Below are 25,270 nucleotides of genomic sequence, written 5' to 3' on the forward strand. Positions count from 1 at the left end.
GATGAGAATGACGGCATTCAGCCTCTTTCTGTAGAGTTTAACAAGGTTAGAGAACACTTGTGGAGGGATCTTGGACCACTCTTCCATGCAGAACATTTCCAACTCCTGGAGATTGGGTTTTCTCTTATTGACTGTTCTCTTCAATTGAGACCCCAAAGATTTTCAGTTGGGTTCAAGTCTGGGTACTGAGAGTGCCATTGCAAAACTTCGATACTGTGTTTCTGCAACCAATTCTTGTTGATTTTGATGTGTGCTTCAGATCATTGTCTTGTTGGAAGATCCAACTGCAGCCCAGTTTCAACCTACTTGCAGAGGCAACCACATTTTCGGCTGAAATGTTCTGGTATGTAATGGAATTTATTATACCACTGACCTTAACAAGAGCCTCTGGACCACTGGCAGCAAAACCGTCCCAAAGCATCAAAGAGCCACCACCATACAGTTAACCCTCGCTATATCGCGCTTCGACTTTCGCGGCTTCACTTTATCGCAGATTTTATATGTAAGCATATTTAAATATATATCACAGATTTTTCGCTGGTTCATGGGTTTCAGTGGATAATAGGGCTTTTAATTTCTGGTACATGCTTCCTTAGTTGGTTTGCCCAGTGGATTTCATACAAAGGACGCTATTGGCAGATGGCTGAGAGGCTACCCAATCAGAGCACGTATTACGTATTAACCCTTTAACCGCCAACTCCTTAAATATTGCCCACGCCAGGCGAAATCTGAACAATTTTCGTTTTTTTACTTTTTTACATTTTTTTTACATTTTTTACATTTATTCAAGCAGTATTGACCATTAAATGTTGTGCAAGTTGCCAGTGTATACACGAAATCTATAAATGTAACCTGAATTCTCAGCTAAGCAAAACATCTTGATACCAAACCGTGCCCTTTTCAATGGTAGATACTGTCGAAACTGTAAGCGGCCCTTCCACGACAATAAACTTTCATCAACTGCAACTGACGGTCCTGGCATGTAGGGCAACTGAAATGCTTCAAATAAATGATCAATCAAAGGACGTAGCTTGAACAAGTGGTCGCGGTTTGGATCTTTCTTATCTGGCTCGTTTCTGTTGTCATTCAAATGAAAGAATTTCAGCAGCAAAGAGAATCGGTTACGTGTCATGACAGCTGCAAAAATATGTGTTGCATACATAGGATCTGTAGACCAGTACATCTCAATATCTGGTTTTCTGATTATTCCCATCAACATCAAAATCCCAATGAATTTTTTAATTTCGTTTTCATCAGTGTCAAACCAAGCACGAACACAGGAATGTGGAGGTAAATTGGGATTTTTCTCAATAAACTGTGCTGCATACAGATTTGTCTGATGAACAAAATGTCTGATCAAATCAGGTGACACAAACAGCTCATAAAACTGCTCAGCAGTGTAATTGTTTACATCAACAATAAAGCCACACGTTCCCTCAAACGAATGCAGAAAAGGTAGTTCACCACGGGCAGCAGCCCAGCTGAGATGCTGGGGATACACCCACTCAGCGGCGTCATCCGATGCGTCTTCATTCACAGTATCATGCAGCGCACGTTGCTGCTCATCACTGTCGCTAAAACCTTCTTCAGAACTGCTACAATCATGATCAGAACTGTCCAAAATCGCCTGCAAAGCCTCACTTGAAGTCAGTTTACGTTTCGCCATATTCACAGCTGTTACATGCGAATCACGTCACATGACCGGCCAAAACAACCACAGACTTGTCGAAATACAACGTAGTAATAATACCCACGCCAAACCGTCAGTTATACTACTTGCCAGGCATTCATATAACCACAGGCAAATGTGCCGGATAATTCCGGCAGTATGGCGTTAGCAATAAAACAACGGTGCCGGATATATCCGGCAGAGGGCGGTTAAGGGGTTAAATAAAGCTCCTCAAATATACAGTATTGTGAGCAGGGGGGCTGTTCGCACCCCTAGAGGATACGGACGCTCATCTAAAAAATGCTGAAAGACTACCTTCACATTGCTCCCTTCCTTGCTGGGCTTACTTGCAGCTGCTTTGTCAAGCGATATGCTTCCCGCATGGTGCTTCGCATACTTAAAAGCTTGGAACAGCACCTATCGGTTTTTGATTGTTTGCTTCTCTCTCTCTCTCACTCTCTCTAACATTCTCTGCTCCTGACGCGCACTCCTTTGATGAGGAAGCTATGTTTGCATTCTTTTAATTGTGAGACGAAACTGTTATCTCTGTCTTGTCATGGAGCACGTTTAAACTTTTGAAAAAGAGACCAATGTTTGTTTGCAGTGTTTGAATAAAGTTCCTGTCTCTCTACAACCTCCTGTGTTTATGTGCAAATCTGTGACCCAAACGTGACAATATAAAAATAACCATATAAACATATGGTTTTTACTTCGTGGACTTTCACCTATCGCTGGGGTTACGTTCCAGATGACTGTATTTTACGGTGGGTATGAAGTGTTCTGCTTTATATGCAGTTCCCTTTTTTCACCAAACGTGATGGTGTGCGTGGCCAGAAAGCTAAATTTTAATCTCACACAATTCAAGTTGTATCTTCACTATTGCTTGGCAAAGTTGAGACGCTGGGATTTGTGTTTTGTACTCAGGAGTGGCCTTTTTTGCGCTATTCACCCTTAAAGCTTTTGGTCAAGTAGGTGTTGTCTCATAGTTGACTTGGAAACGGTGAATCCCCAAGATTCAACTAAACTTTGCAGTTGTGAAACGGTGATCTTTGGGCTTCTCTTTGCCTCGTTTAGCATCCTCATTAATTTACGTGGGGGCAGTATGCAGATGTGTCCCATTCTTGGAAAACTTTGTTTTTATTATGGCACTGATTGTGCTTACTATTACTTTCAATTGAATATCTATTTTTGTAGCCTTTCCCCAATCTATTCAGCTCAACAAAGATGTTTTTTTTTTTTTGCTCCCCACCCCCCATTTGAATTTAAGTTGAGAGCTCGTTGGTTTTACCCATGACAAAAGAATTGTGATACATCATATTTATACCCCAGTGAAACAGGAAATGACCATAGACAACAGGTCCTAGACACTAAAAGCAATATCAAGAAACATTTTTTCTCCAGAGATGCAAATTTATTTGATGTTTTTTATAATATTATTCAAGGGTTGCAATAATTTGGGAGGGCTTCAAAAAAAGCAGCTTGATGTTCGTGGACACAGCACTTAGTGAGCAGTTTGGACATGTTTTCCAGCTGCTTCATCCATTTGCCCACTCATACGGGTGGTCCTCTCTCTGCCTCACTCCACTTACCTGATGTCAGAGGCAACTGGTATGCCCACTGTCCTCTGGCTCTGCGAGAGTCACTGGCAAACATGCACCCAGGCATATGGGCCCCTGACATGTCTCCTGTCTGTCTTACTAAAAACCAGTAACCATCTCATCACTAGTAAGGTCCAATCTATGACAAAATACACATTTGCAATAAGAATTCAGTCCTTCAGTTTTTATAAAAACTATTATGAAAGAGCACTATGGCTAGATATATCAATTATCTGTTTTACATGTCTGTTTTGTTCATGAACATTACTAAGGGAATGTACATCAGAGCTGATTGTCCATGCAAAAGCTTTACAGTATCTTAACTTTGACAGGAATACTGCAAATGAATGAGGTTTCTGAGCTGTGCTGACAAGTGAAATGGTTTCATGTAGGCCATATCCTTGGTTTCCATGATGCCTTTTTTGAGGTCTACAGGAACAACTCTGTGGGAGGTGGTTTGCTATTTACCATCACAGTTTTGCCAATGCTGTCTGTACAAGTTCATAAATGTGCCAGTGACTTATAAAGGTGTGTCATTTCAATGCCTTCTATTATGCATAGCTCACTGCACCTGGAATCCTGCTGAGATCTTTCAGCCTGAAATGACGATGGGTTATGTAGATGAATGAGTGTCAGTCTCTTTTGAGGCTACTGAAACCTGGATTTGCAAGTGGGGAGTTAAATGGGCAATTAATTAGTGTGGACAGCTGCCTTATAATGACACACTATCAGAATAGCATCATGGTGTGTGATTGCATTGTCTGCTACTTGTTAAAGGCTGTTTAAATTTGTAAGAACATACCAATTTGATCCCTTCCTTAAAAGTGGGACAATAAATGGCGGACCTGTCCAGTCTTAGTATTCAAAAAGGCAAGACCTGACAACTTAAAGCTGCCATTTACTCTAAAGGGCAATAGACTTAACACAGCTGACAAGGAAGTGATGTTCCTAGACCAAATAGTCTGTACCGCATGCTTCTTGAACCATTACTTACCACAGGGATGTTGTTGCTGAGATGGATGTGCCATTGGGCAACATTTACTATTGTTAGATCTGTCGTCAACCATGGACCGATTTTTGAACCAGTACATCTTTTTCTTTAGCTTTCTTTTTCTGAACAAGATCACTTGTGTAAATAACATGGACTGGAGCCAGTTTAATCTGTGTTTGAAACCTACATGAAAATGAATTTTGCACCTGATAATGGAAAGCAATTCCAGTTTTTTATCTGATAAAAGCAGTTTTTTTTAAACCCAGTATAGTGATTTTGTGTAATTATCTCCAAGTAGGAGCAATGCAGCCTAAACATTGATTTATCCATTGATCCACCAATTGTCTTAGGGCCAGTTTATACTTCACTACTTCACGCTCAGAACACCTACGCGCATGCATCATGGCTGCCATGCATTCCCAGCTTTCATTTGCCGCATCCTCTGAGCACGTCCTCAGAAATTAACGTGATGCGTGCGTGAGTTGCAGTACCAGCAGAAGGTCAGGGGGCGCAGTATGATCAAGTTGGAACATGATGTCAGAGTCTCTGTTTACTATCTACATGTGATGGAAACCCGCTGTGCATGCTTCGATGTTTGATGTGGTGAAGCAAAATACCAACATACTAATGCATTCGTGGTGCTTTTATATTCAGGCGTCGCATGTTCCCCAACGTAATGACACAATACATTTTAAAAGTCTCTCACACCATCTTCTGTGCCATTTACAGCATCATAATGTACGGCAGCATATTTGAGCTACAAAGAAAAAAATTAAGGACACGGTGAAAGGGTCTATTTTGTGATTAAAGTGGAAGTGTCAGCTTTAATTTTGAAATGTCCACTTTAATCTCATAGTTTATTTTATCATTAAAGTAGACCATCGTAAACGTCATCTTAAAACTGACCCCGTTGTTAATTGCTATGTGCTGCTGGTGCTCTACCCTGCACTTACAGATAAGTCGTTCACTTCATTTAAGTAATTAATACTGTTAATAATCATACATGTTGGGGCGGCACGGTGGCAGAGCAGTAGCGCTGCTGCCTCACAGTGAGTCATGTCCCTGGTGTTCACAACCTGGAGTTTGCATGTTTTCCTGGTGAGTTTCCACAGTGTGCTGGGATTTCCTTCCAAAGACATGAAGGTTTTGGGATTTGGTGATGCTAAAATGACACTAGTGTAGGTGTATGCTTGTGTTCACCTTGCGAAGCGCTGACGCCCTGTCCAGGGATTGTTTCTGTCTCGTGCCCGATGCTGGATGGAATGGCCGCATCCCTGGATTGATGGATGTAATCATTAAGTATCCATCCTTTTCAGAGATATTGTGGCAAGATGTCCTAGGAATTTAATGGATGTATCAGGCAATTCACAATACAGCAAAGCCAAACGTTTTCTCACCATGGTAATATCTCGCACTGCCACCTGGTGGAATCTTCCAGAATTACGTAAAGTGCACGTGCAAGTACAGTAATCCCTCGCTATATCGCGCTTCGACTTTCGCGGCTTCACTCTATCGCGGATTTTATATGTAAGCATATTTAAATATCGCAGATTTTTTGCTGGTTCGCGGATTTCTGCGGACAATGGGTCTTTTAATTTCTGGTACATGCTTCCTCAGTTGGTTTGCCCAGTTGATTTCATACAAGGGACGCTATTGGCAGATGGCTGAGAAGCTACCCGACCAGATCACGTATTACGTGTTAAATAAAACTCCTCAAATATATTGTGAGCACGGGGGCTGTTCGCACCCCTAGAGGATACGGCCGCTCCTCAAAAAACGCTGAAAGATTACCTTCAAATTGCTGCCATCCTTGCTGGGCTTACATGTGGCTGCTTTGTCAAGCGATATGCTTCCTGCACGGTGCTTCGCATACTTAAAAGATCAAACAGCACGTATTGATTTTTGATTGTTTACTTTTCTCTCTCTCTTGCTCTGACATTGCTCCTGACGGAGGGAGTGTGAGCAGGGGGGCTGTTCGCACCCCTAGACGATACGGGCGCTCGTCTAAAAATGCTGAAAGATTATCTTCACATTGCTCCCTTCCGGCTTTGTCAAGCGACATGCTTCCTGCATGGTGCTTCGCATACTTCAAAGCTTGAATGGCACGTATTGATTTTTGATTGTTTGTTTTTCTCTGTCTCTCTCACTCTCTCACTCTCTCTGACATTCTCTGCTCCTGACGGATGGGGTGTAAGCAGAGGGGCTGTTCGCACACTGGCCTAGAGGATACGGACGCTCCTCTAAAAAAAATGCTGAAAGACTACCTTCACATTGCTCTCTTCCTTGCAGCTGCTTTATACGGCGGTGCTTTGCATACTTAAAAGCCAAAAAGCTCTATTGATTTTTGATTGTTCGCTTTTTTCTCTCTCTCTCTCTCTCTCTGACATTCTCTGCTCCTGACGCGCAATCCTTTGAAGAGGAAGATATGTTTGCATTCTATTAATTGTGAGACTGAACTATCAACTCTGTGTTTTGTCATGGAGCACAGTTTAAACTTTTGAAAAAGAGACCAATGTTTGTTTGCAGTGTTTGAATAAAGTTCCTGTCTCTCTACAACCTCCTGTGTTTCTGTGCAAATCTGTGACCCAAGCATGACAATATAAAAATAACCATATAAACATATGGTTTCTACTTCACGGATTTTCACCTTTCGTGGGGGGTTCTGGAACGCAACCCCCCCGATCGAGGAGGGATTACTGTATAAACAATACAGTGCTTGTGTAGCAGTAACATCCACTAGAGCATGTGTTGCGTTGGGTTGAGTAAAGTATAAACCTGGCCTTAAAAAGCTTTTTCCACTATAGGATTATGGTGAGAAGTAGCCTACTTTGGCAGTATTGGTCTTTATAGCGGACGCCATTAATGGATAGGAAACTAGCCTATTTCAGACCACAATTACTCCTACCAATACAGTGGACACCAGCTAGGCACATTTCTGGGAATCTGGGATTTGGAGTAAGGGAACTTGAAACATCATAAAATGTGGTCATGGTTAGCATGAAGTAAAGAAGCACTCCACAAATGCAAAAATTGAGTAAAATTTCACTGCATGGTCTCTCAAAATATATATTTGATCCACAAGTCATTTCTAATCAGTAGAAATGTACCATGGCAGGTGCATGTTTGGACAATCAGACGACTAATTATTGTTTTCTCTGTTTTGTTTACTGATCACAATATAGTAGTACCGTATATAGTTTTGGAGAAAAAACAGGCACATGCAAGCATTAGCCCATGGTTTTAGTATGCATACTTACCTTTTGAATTATGTGATCTCTACTTTTAAATAATATATTTGATTCCAGAATAGAGAGTGCATTTCCCAGTTTTTATTCATTTTCTGTGCATTATTCTGGCCAAGTTGGAACTCTACAAGTAACTTTAATGGAGAGTGTTGACATGGTTTTTGTTGATGCCAAACTGAGGAATTCAATTGACACTAGATTCTCTTCAAGTGATGATCAGTGGAGCTTTTTACTTAACATTCAGATAATGCCCCCTTGGGTGCATTTGACAAAAGTGGCAGAATCTACAGACCAGCATGTTTCTTAACGTATATAAATGGGTAGCAGATGTGTAGCTGTGTATATTGATGATTGCTACTGCTGTGTAATATTTGCAATATTTGCGTTTTAGATAATAAGGTTAACGTGAGGAAATTATTTTTTGATTGATGGCAGACAATAGGGAACAATAAGTTTTCACTTAACAGCAGTTTTTTTTATTTTTTTATTTTTTTAGTGAAACGGTGTGGCTAGGTTAACTATGTCTTTGATTTTTTTTTTTTTTTAATCACTCATTTAACTTCAAACTATCCAGGGATTTAAGTTACTTATGGTTGACTGTCTTCATGTGTCATTTTCTTGATAATGTTTAGAGTCTGATTGCCCATTGCCTTGGACACCATTTTCTTGCACCAGGATGATTTCTCTAGAATTATAAGTGAGGTGCCTGTTTCCAAGACAATGAATTTTTGGCCTCTTGAACTTGGTCAGGTGAATTATCTTCCCATTCTTTTTGAAAGTGTGTGTCATATATTTTTCTTTTTTGACCTTTTTTAAACGATGAAGTCAAACGAATTAACGTGAAAATTGTCGATCACTTACACGGCAAATTGGTTAAATGCGTATCAATAGACTATGCTGAAAAAGTTGGTGGTGATTTTGAGGAAGATGAAAACATCAACTTACAATATCCCGTAGAAAATCTACAACCTTTAACACCATCTGGTCTTCCACCGGCAGAATTACTGTCGGAAGAAGGATGTATGGTAATGTTATTGCGTAATTTATGTATGAGTGATGGGCTATGCAATAGGACAAGATTAGTTGTATTCAAAATTGGTCGAATAATTCTGATATGTAAAATTTTAACAGGTGACAAGAAAGGTAATGTAGTACTTCTTGTGCGGATAACATTAGACACCAAAGGAGATCTTGATATGCCATTCGTATTAAAACGTTTACAGTTTCCCATGAGAATAACTTTTGCTATGACAATTAACAAATCACAGGGACAAACATTCGAAAAAGTTGGTTTATTTATTAGAGAGAAAGAAACGATATTCACTCACGTTGCGTCGTCACAATGTAAGTCCAATCATGGAATCAAAATTCAATGCAATCTTGAGGAAAAGTTCATTCCAAATATTGTTTCAATTGAAGTTTTAAAGTGAAAATAATGAATTTGTAACAATTCCCATGAAAATAATGTCTTTAAATTGCATATCTGGTTAACTAAATCAGGGGTTGGCGAGTGAAGCGAGCAGGGAGCAGAGCCCCCTAGAATTACATATAATATATATATATACACACATACACACACACACAAATATTTACAAATAAATAAATAAAACCGTCTATGCGTGGAAGTGTGTGTTTCTGTCCACCCCAGAAGTGAAAGGTGGAGTCTGGCTAAGGGCTCCACCTCCCCACCTCCGAGGATACGCAAGCGATGCCAGCACATCTGCAAACGAAACATCCGAAGAGAGTCACTCGCTTAGCGGCTAATACATAAGCCAGGCGAGTACATCAGTAAAACGAAACCTCAGAAAAAAAAAAAAAAAAAAGACGGTCGCTTAGCCGCTAATACACAAGTGATGCGAGCACATTGGCAAAATGAAACCTCCAAGGAGAGAGACGCCCACAGAGTAGTGCCTTTCAATTACCTGACATCTCTACATTTCAGTTTTATTTCCTGACGATTTCAATAGTTTCTAGGTCCCCGTGCTTTTTACAGCTAGTATATTATATATACATGAATCAAAATATTTATGAATGACATGGCTTATGTTAAGAACAAAAAGAGTACGATATTTCAACTATTGAGAGAGAGAGAGAGAGAGAGAGTGGGACAAATACTTTAAAATATTTAGTTTTTCATCAGTTGGCAGACTCTCTTCACCCATCTAACTGTAATTCAGTAGAAACATTGCCAACTCAGGAATTTTACATTTGTATCGCACCATTGTTAAACAACTATTTTAAAGCAAAAGTGATTGGTCAGCAACAATATGCTGATCTTGTATGTTGACTGTTAGCCTCTTGATAAATGCGGTTTTATTTTCCAAAAAAAAAAAACAAAAACCTGCAAAGTCACAGGTGAATTATTATCAAAAAAAACGCAGACTAACGTTTCTCACTAGTGTTTATTCTGTCCATACTGTAAAAGTTTTTTGTTGACCAGCACATTCCGACTTCGGGCGTTTGAATTACATACAAGAAGTGCAAAGAAATGCAGCAGCTCATCATAACGGACATCAGACTTGCAAAGCCTGGAATCTGGCTTAGCATGTGCTGCTGAATTAATTGCTGTATAAATACTGTATCATGGGCTCGGTCAGAATTATAGCTAACATGTTGTTGTTTATGAACAGACTGAAATTCTGTACAGGATTATCTGTATCTAATACTTCACTCTTTAGCCCTGGTGATCCAGTGAACGGAAGCTTTGAAAGTTGCCAAGCACATTCAAAAGCAAAATCACCACCACCATCGGTACACTTCACTTACACTTGGACCAGAATTTATCATGCTGTCACTATCAGCTCTTGAAGAACTGTCCCTATTAATTATACAGTAAATTGCTTTCTTCATCACACGTGCCCATATTCAGCTTGACGATAAAGGTAATGTAGTACTTCTTGCGCGGATAACATTAGACACCAAAGCAGATCTTGATATGCCGTTCATATTAAAATGTTTAGTTTCCTGTTAGAATAGCTTTTGCTATGACAATTAAGAAATCACAGGGACAAACATTCAAAAAAGTCAGTTTATTTATTAGAGAGAAAGAAACGATATTCACTCATGGGCAGGTATACGTTGGATTGTCACGATGTAACTCCAAACACAGAATCAAAATTCAATGCGATATTGACGAAAAGTTAATTCCAAATATTGTTTTTACTGACGTTTTACATTAAAAGTGTAAGTTTAAAAAGTATTTGCGTGTTAATTTCAAAGCCAAACAGAATGAAAATGTATAACACAACGAATACCTCTAATGCAACATGAAACCTAATTTTCTTTCAATTTATTACGTTTTACTTTTTTAGTATGGTTAATTAATAGCTGTAATGTAAAATAGTTCTATTATGCATATGTAACAATTCCCATGAAAATAAAATTCTGTTTATATTGTACATCCGCTTCCCCATACGCGATCGGCAAGGGGGTTAGCGAACAGGGAGCTGAGCCCCCTAGTGTGTGTGTGTATATATGTGTGTGTGTGTGTGTGTGTGTGTGTGTAGTAATAATATACACACTTTAAATAGTATCTAAATGCAGTAACTGGTAATTTGTCACATAAGAGATAATTTTAGACATTTTGCACGTATATGGTGATTTATGTTTAAAGCTGTCATAATCACAGTTTAGATCCATGAAAGTTTCTCTGTTCCTCAGAAGTTGTTGTCATGTCAAATCATTGTGTTGTCAAAATTACATCACATTTCATTTGGAAAGAGATTTTGCATTCTTTTAAAGCACGCCAGTTAGTAAACATAAGTTCCAAAGTGCATGTAAATCTACAGCTCTAGTACTTCGGACAGGGTTTCCTTGTGTTGATTTATTACATGACATGATATCGCCTCCAAGTTTTATGATTAAAATGCTATCCTTCATGTTTCTTAGCTACTCCTAAGGTACTGATATCTAATGTAGATGTCATGTATATTACACATTTTTTAAGAACACCTTATGTGTTGAGTTGTACACTGGTATTTAGTGTGCAAGTAATGTAGAATATTTTCAGGAGACAGAATTTTCTTCCTATTCTTTCTTGCTTTATTAGGATTTGCTCACTTATTCACAGCTAGCCGCTTTGTCTTACTCAGGTTCTCCAACTGAAGCTCAAAGCACAGTAGGTTTAATGTAGATTGACACCGTTGCTAGAGGACTGATTGAAACTTGTGTCTCAAAGTTGCTAATGCTCACTGAACCATTTTATTGAAAATAAAGTAAATAAAAGAGATTGCCATATAAGAATTATTTGAAAGAGAATGGAGTGGTTTAGTAGGTAACCTAGAGAAACACTGAAGAGAGTATTTTTTTTAATGTAGTGCAGGTTTATCTTTATTTGCAAAAGCAACATTTGGTCCTTTAATAAAAGTAATGCACTTTGAGTAACACATTTTGAAACAGTATTTTATTTTTTATCTTTACTGGTTTACATAGCTTGAAAAGAGCCCTGGTTATTTGCAGGTTACCTGCAACTAAGCGCATTTGACACACAGTATTGAAGTGTCAAGAATGTTTAGGTTTAAACTGATAAGAAGTTATAGTTATGATACAGGTGAAATATCTTAAATTTCAATATAAGGAAAAAGGAATAAGTGACACCACTACTTCATTGTATGTGGCAATAGCAACATTAAAATGCCTTCCGTAAACTCTCAATATAAAGAGTGTAATTTTATCAAGAATGTGTTGTCATCCATTGTAAGACAGGTGATCCTGTAACTTAAGCACAGTAGAATGCATAAAATAGAGAATATAAATAATCCAAAATTGTGCTGTGAGTGACTTTATTTCTGTATAAACCTGGTATAATAATTTGGCTTTGTGCTTAGTAATAAATATTCAAGGATCTATTGTACAAAATGCTAGAAATTGGGATTGAACTGTGAAAGTATTATTGGACATATGCAGGCGGTTAGGACTGTAATATTCTACACTTTTTTCTTTGTTGTATGCTTCAGCGTTATAGCATTGATAAAATTCAATTGTGAATTGGCAGAAAAGAGCAATTCATATTATGTAAATGAAGAATAAAGGTTTATATTATATGTATTCATAATTGCACACATCAAATTTAAAGATGTTTCTGTGCTGCTTATCACTTCCTTTTATCCTTTATTGTCCTGTACCTAGTTCAATTGCAGACTTTAAAGGCAGTTGAAAAATTCAGGAGACGTTAACCCTTCTACTTTACTAGTTAAGGGTTGGAAGCCTGTCAGTTTTGATTCTGTGTTATCTGTATCTTTTTTCAGTTTTACTGATATTTTTTTTTTTTTTTTTTTTTTTTTTTATAATCTTTCTAGAAGATGATTTGAATAGTATGGAGTTTTATGGACGGGTGCATATTTATGTCGTTGTTCTAACTTTTGCTGTCCTTTGCAAACCCAGATTAAGTAACGCACTGTTTATTATTGATATAGTATAGCATAGTATTCTTACCCTGGTGTTGCTTAAAAAATTGCAAGGAGCTTTTTAGGTAACTTAACATTCTCATTTCATGTTGTTAACTATGGATTAGTCATGTGTCAATTACTTTTAAGAGTACATTTGCTTTACAAAATGGGGAGGGTTTGTTTGATTTTTTGATCGTTGACACTGTTTTGCTAGGTGCACATACAGGAGGCCTATTCTAGGTTATTCCTAAAATACAGAACAAAGCATACGTGTTAAGGTATTAAGGTGTTTAAACATTGAGTAGAGTGCATTATTTTTATCTTTTGATTTAGATATCATAAATTCATTAGGAAAATGGCAATGTGAGTAGTAAGCATTGTGCTTCTGTTTCTTAATTCTATAGGCACTTCTTGTTCAGTTTGTTGATTTAAAGTCATACTGTTGGTAACCTAAATAATGCTACTGAGAGAAGATATTTTCATAATACAAACGCTTGTACTATGTTGCATTTAAACACTTTCTATTGATATGTGCAACAGTCAGACCAAGGAACTCCGTGTACTTCACTTGTAATGCATTGTTTACATTCATGTGTATTCAACCTGGCTATTAAAAACTCATTCAAACACATTTTTAGATATTTTTTATGCTATTCTGGCATCTTATTATCTCACCATTTTATGAAATTTAGCAACTTGTGTTTATTTTATATTTTACCATACATTTCTACTGAGCTCTTAGCTATGGTGTGTGTTTTAATGCAAAATGTAATATCTTCATTTATAGTACTTTCCTTTGTAGAAGCACAGTAATTTTGTGTTCAAAGAAAAAACACCCTTGAGTAAATGTATGCTATAGGTTATTACACATTTACCTTAAAGACCAAAAATCAGAATGATCATTTTGTAGTTGTTTCGTTTGATGTCTTTTTAGTAAAATATGTATATGTTGACATCAAAAATTAGTTAAGTCATGTCCATTTACTAGAAAATGGCTGTATAACAGTACATCAGTAAAGATCAGCAAAGGCAGTTTTTTTTAATATATTTTTATAATGTGATTTGTATTTTCTCATTGTGACTGTCATTTTTTTAGAAACCTTTGTTATGTGAATGAAGATTGCTGTAGCTTGCAACCCTAAGAGACTGCATTCTTTATAATGTACAGGGACTGTTTAGTTTCCTTTTAATGTGAAGCAGGAATGAAATACAATCAGTTTGACCTCGCATGACCTTTTTGACGTACAGTCAGTTAAATGGTTTGTAAGATGTTTAATTACCAAATGGTATAATCGTTATTCATCTCATCATTAGATATATAACATCAAGTGAATTACCTCCCAAGAGTGCACTGTTTCACAGATCAATAGATTTAGTTAGAGCTGGAAGGGAATGTTTAAATGATTCTAAGCACTTGGAGTGAACAAGAACTACAGTATATTTGTGATCCAGGCTGGAAGCTCTTTTTAAACCATACAATTTATTATTAGTTTCTATATTTTACTGGGTAAATCTCATTAATTTAATTTCAAGATATAGGACCTGTTTTTTTAGAATCATTTTATTTCCTCCTTTAGTTGTGCAAAATACTTACAAAACTGTAGAAAGAAACAGTTTTATCTACAGAGCCTCAGTGTCTGTCACTGATAACATTTTGTAATATCCTAAATTAGTTTACAGCAATTCTGTTTTATTAATGCAGTGTAGTTACTATAAAGTATTATAGGTATAACATGATGGCTTTCATTACAAATGTGCATCTTTAAAAAATGTATATATACATACATAACCCAACCTTAATTTGTGCTCTCAATTGCTTATAACTTTTGAAGCAAATGTAATAATTAAAGTGTATATTAATCATTTAGGTTGCATTTTGTTTGGTACCACTGCAATGTGTGTATGTTTCAATATGTGCTTTTTTATTATTTTTTAAAATCAATAGACAGACTTGCATATGAATATTTTGTATAAAGAGAAAAAGACTTGTTGGCTCAGGTAGCATTGTAAAGCTTTGAAATGATGCATGTTTCCTAAAGTTGAAGTAATTTGGTTGTTATAATATATTTGCCTTTGAGACACATACTCGTAACGAATGCCTTCAACTGAAGTACCCTGAAAAACATCACTTGATGGCACTGTTTCCATTTCCACTAATATTTCTTGGGCTAAGGCAACATCTTTGTACAGTATTCCATTTGTAGCTAAATTTAATAAACCTAACTTTTAAAATTTCTTAAAAATTAATTTAGTGGATATTTCCACTCACATATTTCTGTATTTCATAGTACTGAATAGCTGTGCTTTTGTTAAAATATCAGGGAAAAAATGTAAACCAATTGTTTTATCCAGTAAAGTTATTTTAAAAAGTCTTCTAATACTGTGATATTCCTTGTTATAATTATTATGTATTTAGTTAAAAATATGTTGCTTCAGGTAAGACCAAGCTTGCCATTTTAGCAAAAGGAAAATAATTAGATTCACATGATTAAGCCATCACAATAAAAATCGATGCCATTGTTTTGAAACCGATCATTTTTGCTGCTAATTATTTTATATGTATTTTTTATATTTATCTTTTGTATTTATTCAGATTAAAGCATCATCAATCAATGCATTAAGGTCAGTAAATTTTATTTTTTTTAAATGAGTTGCAATCTTTATATGAGTTATGCTTGTTAGGTCCTTTTTTGCATTATGTGGATGAAGAATACAGTATTTATTTTTACCGTTATCTGTTTATGTACACAAAGAAATAGAAAACCTGAAATTTTGACCCAATTTTGATAGAATTTTGGCATGAAAATTGCAAGCAATTTCCAAATGCCAGTGTTAGTTTTCAGGACAAATTTCATACAACAGGAATTCAATGATCATTCATCCGGTTAAATTAATTCAATTAAATGACTGTGATGCTGTCAGGCATTTTTTTTTCTTTCCTCGATAATTGCATCAACATGCAGATACATAATAAGAATGAAAGCGTTTCTATGGCTGCAGTTAATTTGGATCCAAAAGAATGTGCTATTCCACTACATTTGATATAGATTATCTTTCTATAATATTCCAGTAATGGCTTTTATAAAGACTGATTTTAATTCTTTGAGGGTGCTTTTTAAAACACAAGTATAATGGTTTAAAACAGAAGGTGTTTGAAAAAGGATGACCTTTTTTCCATTACCACAGATCCTGTCATTAATGCATTATTCCTTCCTTCAGAGGTTTGGAAGAAGCTGCATGCATACATGTTGCCTACAGCAGGTGTAAATCAAAAGTGTTTAACATAAATTCCAAAGTGACATCATTGGCAATATTAAAAAGGAACCAGAAATAAGTAGCTTCCTTCTTTTCAGCAATTGGGTCACATGATCACTCAAAATGAAGCAATTTAATATTTTTTTAATATCAGTAATTAGGTATTTGCCTGTTTATTAACATACAGCTTATTATTGTATTAACCAACACCTATAAAAATGTGCACTTAAGTATATAAAATTAAAGTGCTGTTATTTGCTATTCTCATTTAAAAATGAAGACTATAGATCTAGAATATGCTCACTGCAACTACAGCCTGAAAAGAGATGAAAAATGAAATAGACTGTGTACTGGTAAATAGATAATCACACAAAAGTAATTGAGGTTTTCAAACCCCAATCTATTCTGCCAGCATGAGCTCGTTTGCATGTTAATCACTGAAGTGATTTTCTTCATCACACAGAAGTCCACACTCTTTCATAACCAGCTTTAATTGCATTTAAAATGTCACAGAGGTGGAACATATGTAATTTAGGCATAACTGTGTCAAATTAATAGGCACTACAGTGTAGTTTTATTGGATATGTGAAATAAGCCTTTCATAAAATGAGACTGTTTGCAAATATCCATCAAAAGCATACATTTTTATTTCTGTCCATATTTTATTTTGTTTTTTATATGAATGCCCACTTTTTTCATTAACACTTCAAAATCACTTTATTTAATGTTCTAATACAGTACATAGACTGTTCTGTCTGTTTGTAGACTGAGTAAACTCATTTTAATGACCCAAGTGAAGTATCACATCAAATGTAATGAATACTAATTTTTGCAGATAAAATTTACTTTAATTAAAAACAAATTGTATAGTGTACTAAAAAAGAAGGAAGAACACATTCTTGTGCTGATACAAACTTAGTAAATACTAAGTAACCTGAGATGCGTGTGTTTATTTACTGTTTGTTGTGTATATATAAAGCCCATAAGGGATTGAGAGTGGAGAACTCGACAAAAATTGGTTAGTTTAATGTATATTCGGCATAACAGTATATACAATCACCAGGGCACAACAGTAGTACTGCTGCCTTCAGATGGATCTTGAATTCCATGCCTGGGCATTGTAAGTGGGTAATTTTACTTTTTCTTATTGTGTATGTGTGGGTTGGGTTCTTTCAGGATATTCTCATTTTGCCCTGTGTCAGAGTTTGTTTGTGTGTGTGTATGAATATGGACTCTGCAGTTGTCCAGGCTAAGTTCTGCTTTTCAGAATATGGTGTTTTGGTCCTGTTCTGACACCCTGTGACCCTGAATTGAATTAGGTGTGTTTGAGAACCTTGTATTTTAGTATATAAACAAAAGAAAAATGGTACTTGCATGATGAATTTCAATGTGATAAAAGTAAATGTGAGTCTGATTAACTGCAAATCCAATTAAGGGAACAGCATTTTTTGATCCAGTATTAGACGTTCACAGTAAGTATGATTTAATAATGTAAAGCATTTCATGATTTAGAAAAGTTTTTAAATGACAATCAGATTTGCAAATTAAGGGAGACCTTGAATTTTTTTTAATTCAGCTTACCGTATTCACTTGAAAGGCTTTCTGTTTTTTCTCTTCAGTTGTGAAATCAGTAAAACCTATTACATGCAAAGCAGCACACTTTAAAGTACAGGTGACACAACAAAATCTGGTTTTTGCGTTCTGCCTACAGTGCTATTATAAAATCTGCATTGATCTTGCTCATCAAAATGTATATTTCACAAAGCTTGTATCTGAGACCCCAATACAAAGACAACATTGAGCACCCAGTAAATAAACAATAACTGATACTAGTAAATAATAACTATTAATGTTAGAACATACTGTGGCAAAAGTGTTTTTGAACAGCTGTCTGTGGTTTTCTAAAATTTTTAAAAATGATTGTTTTCAATACAGATAGATACAATATAGAATATGGATATGATTGTATATTAGTATTTTCAGAAACAACCCTCTTACAGGTTTGCAGTTGACATTTTTCTTTAAATACATGCCAAATACCTCTGGCATCTGTAACAGAGTTAAAGATGACTCCAGGATGCTGGCCTTACAGGCAGAGTTTCAAAGAATAGGCCTTCTCTGAAACTGACAAATAAAATGAAAAGGTTAAAATGGACAAAAGAACATGGGCATTAGATGGAAGATGATTGGAAAAGCATATGGCCAGGATTCTGGTATCAAGTTTTCTCTGTTACAGATGACACTGGTATTTTACATGTTTTTTAAGGAAGACCTGTAAGGTATTTGCTTCACAAACTAGACTGTGATGTTCTTATCCTCTTATCTGTCCTGTCTAGTTTGCCCTTTTCTCTCAAGGTGGAAATACAGTAAATCCTCAATTATCCATCGCTCGATTAACAGTCAGTTTCCATTAACCATCAGGGCAAAAAAAAAAACCCACTGTGTTTACCGGCGTCTACCTATTACAACTGCCACCCAATACGCTGAGAGCTATACACATTGGAACAAGTCTCCCTTTCGCTAGCATGTAGTGTTTTTCCCCAGGACCACGTGTCATGACGCATTTTGAAGTCCGTGTCAGTTACATACATTCAACTTTAATAGCATTTTGTAGCTTTTATCTTTTCCTATAATTAATCTACTATACATTGTTATGGCCGATAAACATACGTGTATGCATGTGGTGATGGAATCGTCACAAAAAATTTAAATTGTTAAACGTTAACAAAACGGCAAAAGCGCTTCAAGTATTGCTTCAATTTATGGAGTAGGAAGAACAACAGTGAATGATATAAAGCCTGATGCCGACAAAATTGGAAAAACGTGTCAAAAATGTAAACTACTGACGGTAATGTTATTCTGTATTAATGTTAATGTTCTTCTGCATTGTAATTTTCCTTTTAAATTATGTTATTATGTTTTGTTAATATATTGTGATGTGCAGGCAGCTTGAGATGTGCTGTGCAAGAGCATAAAGGGGGGGGAGGGGGGAATGCTGTGTAAGTGATAGGATTGAGTGAAGGGCTTTTTTATTGTTTTGGAGATGTGCTCTGTAAACCAGATAATGGCGTATGAGACAGGGTACCATTTGTTATGGAACGAAGTAACATGTACAAAACTACAGTATTTCTGGATGGATGGATAGATAGATAGATAGATACTTGTTAATCCCAAGGGGAAATTCACATACTCCAGCAGCAGTATACTGATACAAAAAACAATATTAAATTAAAGACTGATAATAATGCAGGTAAAAACAGAAATAACTTTGTATGATGTTAACGTTTACCCCCCCCGGGTGGAATTGAAGAGTCGCATAGTTTGGGGGAGGAACGATCTCCTCAGTCTGTCAGTGGAGCAGGACATTGACCAGTCTGTCGCTGAAGCTGCTCTTCTGTCTGGAGATGACACTGTTTAGTGGATGCAGTGGATTCTCCATAATTGATAGGAGCCTGCTGAGCGCCCATCGCTCAGCCACAGATGTCAAACTGTCCAGCTCCATGCCAGCAATAGAGCCTGCCTTCCTCACCAGTTCGTCCAGGCATGAAGCGTCTTTCTTCTTAATGCTGCCTCCCCAGCACACCACCGCGTAGAAGAGGGCACTCGCCACAACCGTCTGATAGAACATCTGCAGCATCTTATTGCAAATGTTGAAGGACACCAGCCTTCTAAGGAAGTATAACCGACTCTGTCCTTTCTTACACAGAGCATCAGTATTGGCAGTCCAGTCAAATTTATCATCCAGCTGCACTCCCAGGTATTTATAGGTCTGCACCATCTGCACACAGTCACCTTTGATGATCACAGGGTCCATGAGAGGTCTGGGTTGAATTTGCTTATCATGCTGGTCTTTACACTATTATATAAATTAATTTTGTTAATACTATATTATATTAACTTTTTTCTTTTTTTTATAAATATGACTATTCACTAAACTAAATCTACTGTATATCATTTTTAAAGTAACTGTTCTGTTACTTCGTCTTTTCTGTTATCCGTCACTTTAGAAATGCCAGCACCTTGCAACCCAAGTGGACAGAATATTAGTTTTCAGTGGTACTAATGTAATTGCAAAGGTTTCTCTAATAACCAGTTAGCATTTATACATAACTAAAGGGAGTTTTCCATTAGGACTCTCAAAGAATGAAAGAATGGCTGGTGAAAATGGGGCTTTGTAGTATAAATTAAAAATGTGTCATTTCAAGCAGTAAAAGCTGTTAGGAACACAAGTAATCTCTTGGCTTTATTTTAAAATCAACTATAAGGTATATTGATTAAAAAGGTACCAATTTCTATTAAAAACATGAAAATTTCAGGGTGTGTCCACACTTTTGACAGCTACTGTATACATGTTTGTTTATATATGTATTTATTATACATGAAATAGTGTTGTCAAAAGTGTGTGTGTGTGCGTATATGTATGTATCTATACTAATAAAAGGCAAAGCACTCACTCACTCACTCACTCACTCATCACTACTTCTCCAACTTCCCGTGTAGGTGGAAGGCTAAAATTTGGCAGGCTCATTCCTTACAGCTTAATTACAAAAGTTAGGAAGGTTTCATTTCGAAATTCTACGCGTAATGGTCATAACTGGAACCTCTTTTTTGTCCATATACTGTAATAGACTGCAGCTCGATGGCCGTGGGAGGCGGAGTTGCGTATCGCGTCATCACGCCACCCACGTAATCACGTGAACTGACTGTGAACGCAGTACGTAGAAAACAAGGAAGAGCCCCAAAGAGCGCTGAAGAAAACATTCATTACACAATTCAGAAGGCAGCGAAACAATAAGAAGCAAGTGAGTGATGCATAAATTAAGTTCATAGACCTACAAAAGGTTGCCATTGATTTGAGGCAAGATTGCTTTTCTCCTGTGCAACTATATGTTGCATTCTCAATAGTAAGCTTGCACGGCTTGGTCATATTACAACCGGAGTGCTAAACTGACAACATGGTATACAAAGAGAACTATAACAATCGTAATAAACAAACAATAAAACAGCGGAGAACCCATGGATTAAATAAAAAGGCTGCTTCCTTGGCGAAGCAAGGAAAAAGGATGGCCTTATATGGCGTTCGTTTATAAAACAGCAGAGAAGCTGTGTAAAGGCTGCTTCACAAAAAAACAGCGGAGCGCCTTATATGAGCAGGCAGTCAGCTAAAGAAGGGAATCAATAAATAACTATAATCATAATAAACGAACAAAAAATAGTGGAGAATCCGCGGATTACATAAAGGAAATGGGTACCTGAACAGAAAAGTGAGTCTCGGATAGCTACACAATAACTATAACAATCGTAATAAATGAACAATAAAACACTACAGAACCAGAAGCAAGGAGAAAGGACGGCCTTATATGGCGTTCGTTTATAAAACGGCGGAGAAACTGTGTAAAGGCAGCTTCACAAAAAAACAGATCCTTAACAAATTGTTATTGGTATATTTTCCCTCCGTTTTAAAAAGGTTTTCTTTTCTTCTTAATAAAAATTTAAAAGCAGAACTTCACCGCTGCAAAGCGCGCCTGACTTTATTGAAAAGAAACTAAACTTGCAGCACCACTCTTCAATGACGTGCCGCTATTCAATGACACTTGCCTTAAAAGCAGTACTTTGCCACTGCGAAGCGCGGGGATTTAGCTATAATATATATATATATATATATATATATATATATATATATATATATATATATATATATATATATATATATATGTATATATGTATTGATTTGTTTGCTTTGCTCTCTGTTTCTGACAGCCTGTGCTCCTTACACGCACTCCTTTTAAGAGGAAGATATGTTTGCATTCTTTTAATTGTGAGACAGAACTGTCATCTCTGTCTTGTCATGGAGCACAGTTTAAACTTTTGAAAAAGAGACAAATGTTTGTGTGCAGTGTTTGAATAACGTTCCTGTCTCTCTACAACCTCCTGTGTTTCTGCGCAAATCTGTGACCCAAGCATGACAATATAAAAATAACCATATAAACATATGGTTTCTACTTCGCGGATTTTCTTATTTCGCGGGTGGCTCTGGAACGCAACCCCCGCGATGGAGGAGGGATTACTGTATATATATATATATATATATATTATATATATATATATATAAATATGTATATATATATATATATGTATGTATGTATGTATATATATATATATATATGTATGTATGTATGTATGTATGTATATGTATATATATATATATATATATATATGTATATATATATATATGTATGTATGTATGTATGTATATATGTGTATATATATATGTGTATATATGTATACTAGCAAAATACCCGCGCTTTGCAGCGGAGAAGTAGTGTGTTAAAGAGGTTATGAAAAAGAAAAGGAAACATTTTAAAATTAACGTAACATGATTGTCAATGTAATTGTGTTGTTATTGTTATGAGTGTTGCTGTCTTATATATATATATATATAATATACACACACATAAACATAAATATACATATACATATATACATATCTACATATACACATATCTACATATACATATATATACATATACACCTCCACATATATATACATATATATATATACACATATCAACATATACATACACACATACAGTACATACACACACATATACATATATACATAAAGACATACATACACATACATATATATATATATATATATATATATATATATATAGCAAAATACCCGCGCTTCGCAGCGGAGAAGTAGTGTGTTAAAGAGGTTATGAAAAAGAAAAGGAAACATTTTAAAAATAACGTAACATGATTGTCAATGTAATTGTGTTGTCATTGTTATGAGTGTTGCTGTTTTTTATATATATAATATACACACACACACACATAAACATATATATATATATATATATACATATCTACATATACACATATCTACATATATATATACACATCCACATATATATATATATATATATATATATATATATATATATACATATCAACATATATATACACACATACACATATATACATATACACATACATACATACACATACATATATATACACACATATATACAGACACATATATATACATATATATTTACATATGTACATATATACACATATCTACATATATATACACATCTACATATATATACACATATATGAATGGAAGCGAATACACATATATATACATACATACATACACACACATATATATATATATACACAGACACATATATACATAAATATTTACATATCTACATATATACACATCTACATATATATACACATATATATATACATATCTACTGTATATATACATATCTACTTATTGGCTCCTGTATTTAGGATATAGCGGGTTGGATAATGGATGGATGGACATCTGTATGCATAGCCCTATTTGCCCATTTTCGTTTTTTTTCTTTCTTTAGTAATATTTCAGTAAACCCGGAGCTTGTCAGTTCAAATCCTGGTACTGACACCACTGTGTGACCCTGAGGAAGTCACTTCACCTGCCTGTGCTGCAAAAAACAAAAGTAATGTAACAAATTGTACCTCAGATGTTGCAAGTTGCTGGAATAAAGGGCATAAGTCAAATAGATAAATATGTATTATACACATAGGAACTATTCATTTATTTTCAGTTAAGTCATCTGCAGCAAACCTTTATAAATGAGGGTTTCTCCTTTTTAGATAGTGCAAACTGTTTCTTCTTCATTGACGTTTTGTCTTGGAAAGGTTTTTTCATTTCATTGAAAATTAAAGCAGCAGCTGCCAAAATATGTAGCTTTCTTATTAATTTTTCAACATTGTGTAAAATAAATTTATAAAGTAACATAAAAGGTTTAAATACTGGTTATCCTTTTACACTAAAATATTACTAAAAAGATACAAAAAAAAGTAAAATGGATATGTTCTTTTTCTTTAAGGAGATTAAATATTACTGAAGAAAGAAAAAAAAAATAAAAGTGCCAAATGGGGTTATGCATACGAACTTAAAAGGTTTAAATAAAACAGAAATATATATTTTATTTTTACTTGCTTAACTTGTGGAGGGTGTATCCTGTAGCAAAGCCCTAACTTTTTTCGTGAAAGCCCGCTTCAGTCAATAAGTCTTAAAAAAAGGTGTAAAGATATTGACAATAAGCTAAGCAAACCCAGGAAGACATGGAATCGTTTAAATCAAGTATCATTACATCTTCCTTTCTTAAAGAGAAGTAAGGCAGTACTTACAAGCTTACATACATACATACATACATACATACATACAGACATACATACATACATACATACATACATACATACATACATACATACATACATACATACATATATATATATATATATATATATATATATATATATATATATATATATATATATATATATATATATATATCCGAAGCCGTGCAAGCACACTCTTGAGAATGCAACGTATAGTTGTACAGAGGAAAAGCAATCTTGCCTCAAATGAATGGCAACGTTTTGTAGGTCTATGAACTTAATTTAACCTTTAGGTTTACACGGTGGTTTCTTTCCGAAGTACCTGCATTCATGCATATGTGTGTATGTGTCAGTCAGTCAAATCCACGCGCTTCGCACCGGCGAAGTACCGCTTTAAAATTTTTATTAAGAAGAAAATAAAACCTTTTTAAATTGAGGGAAAATATACTAATAACAGTTTGTTAAGGATCTGTTTTTTTGTGAAGCTGCCTTCACTCGAGTGATCACTTCCAGCTGACTTGGTGGCCAACTATAAGCGTTACCTGGTAAGTAACCACCCATACAATCAGATTGTGAATCAGACTACGAATGCCGTGAATGTAATTACCCCGATCTACATGTTGTCAAATAAACAAACCACACGCCGTGGCGCAATTTTAGGGGCTTTGTCTGTAGCGCTGACGTCCGAGGTTCGATTCCCGTATGGGAGTGAAGTGAGTGGCTGGTTACCTACCAGGTAACGCTTATGGTTGGCCAGCAAGTGAGGTAACATCAGCCACGGTGCTTTCAGTTGTGAGAAGCAGATCATAGAATGGTTGAAAATAGTTTACTGTCAAATAATGCAAAGAGTACGCGACACGTCTTTCCCCCTTATTCTTGGCTCATCAGGCGTACACACTCACTGCACTCGCTTACGGTAATTGAACCTCGGACGTCAG

General features: G+C 35.8%; 1 protein-coding gene across 13 annotated transcripts in view; it reads left to right on the top strand.

Annotated features, from left to right (window-relative positions):
* The window catches only part of foxp2 (forkhead box P2), a 613,104-nt gene that overhangs the window by 275,094 nt on the left and 312,740 nt on the right, over window positions 1–25,270 (top strand). For 2 of the 13 annotated variants that reach the window (XM_051928699.1, XM_051928702.1), the window contains one exon: window positions 15,484–15,512. The exons of the other annotated variants lie outside the window; for them this stretch is intronic. The gene's annotated coding sequence lies outside the window, so the exon portion shown is untranslated. The remainder of the gene's footprint in view (window positions 1–15,483; window positions 15,513–25,270) is intronic. 13 annotated transcript variants of the gene reach the window in all.

The sequence above is a fragment of the Erpetoichthys calabaricus genome, chromosome 1, assembly GCF_900747795.2.
Source record: "Erpetoichthys calabaricus chromosome 1, fErpCal1.3, whole genome shotgun sequence".
NCBI classification, from domain to species: Eukaryota; Metazoa; Chordata; class Cladistia; order Polypteriformes; family Polypteridae; genus Erpetoichthys; species Erpetoichthys calabaricus.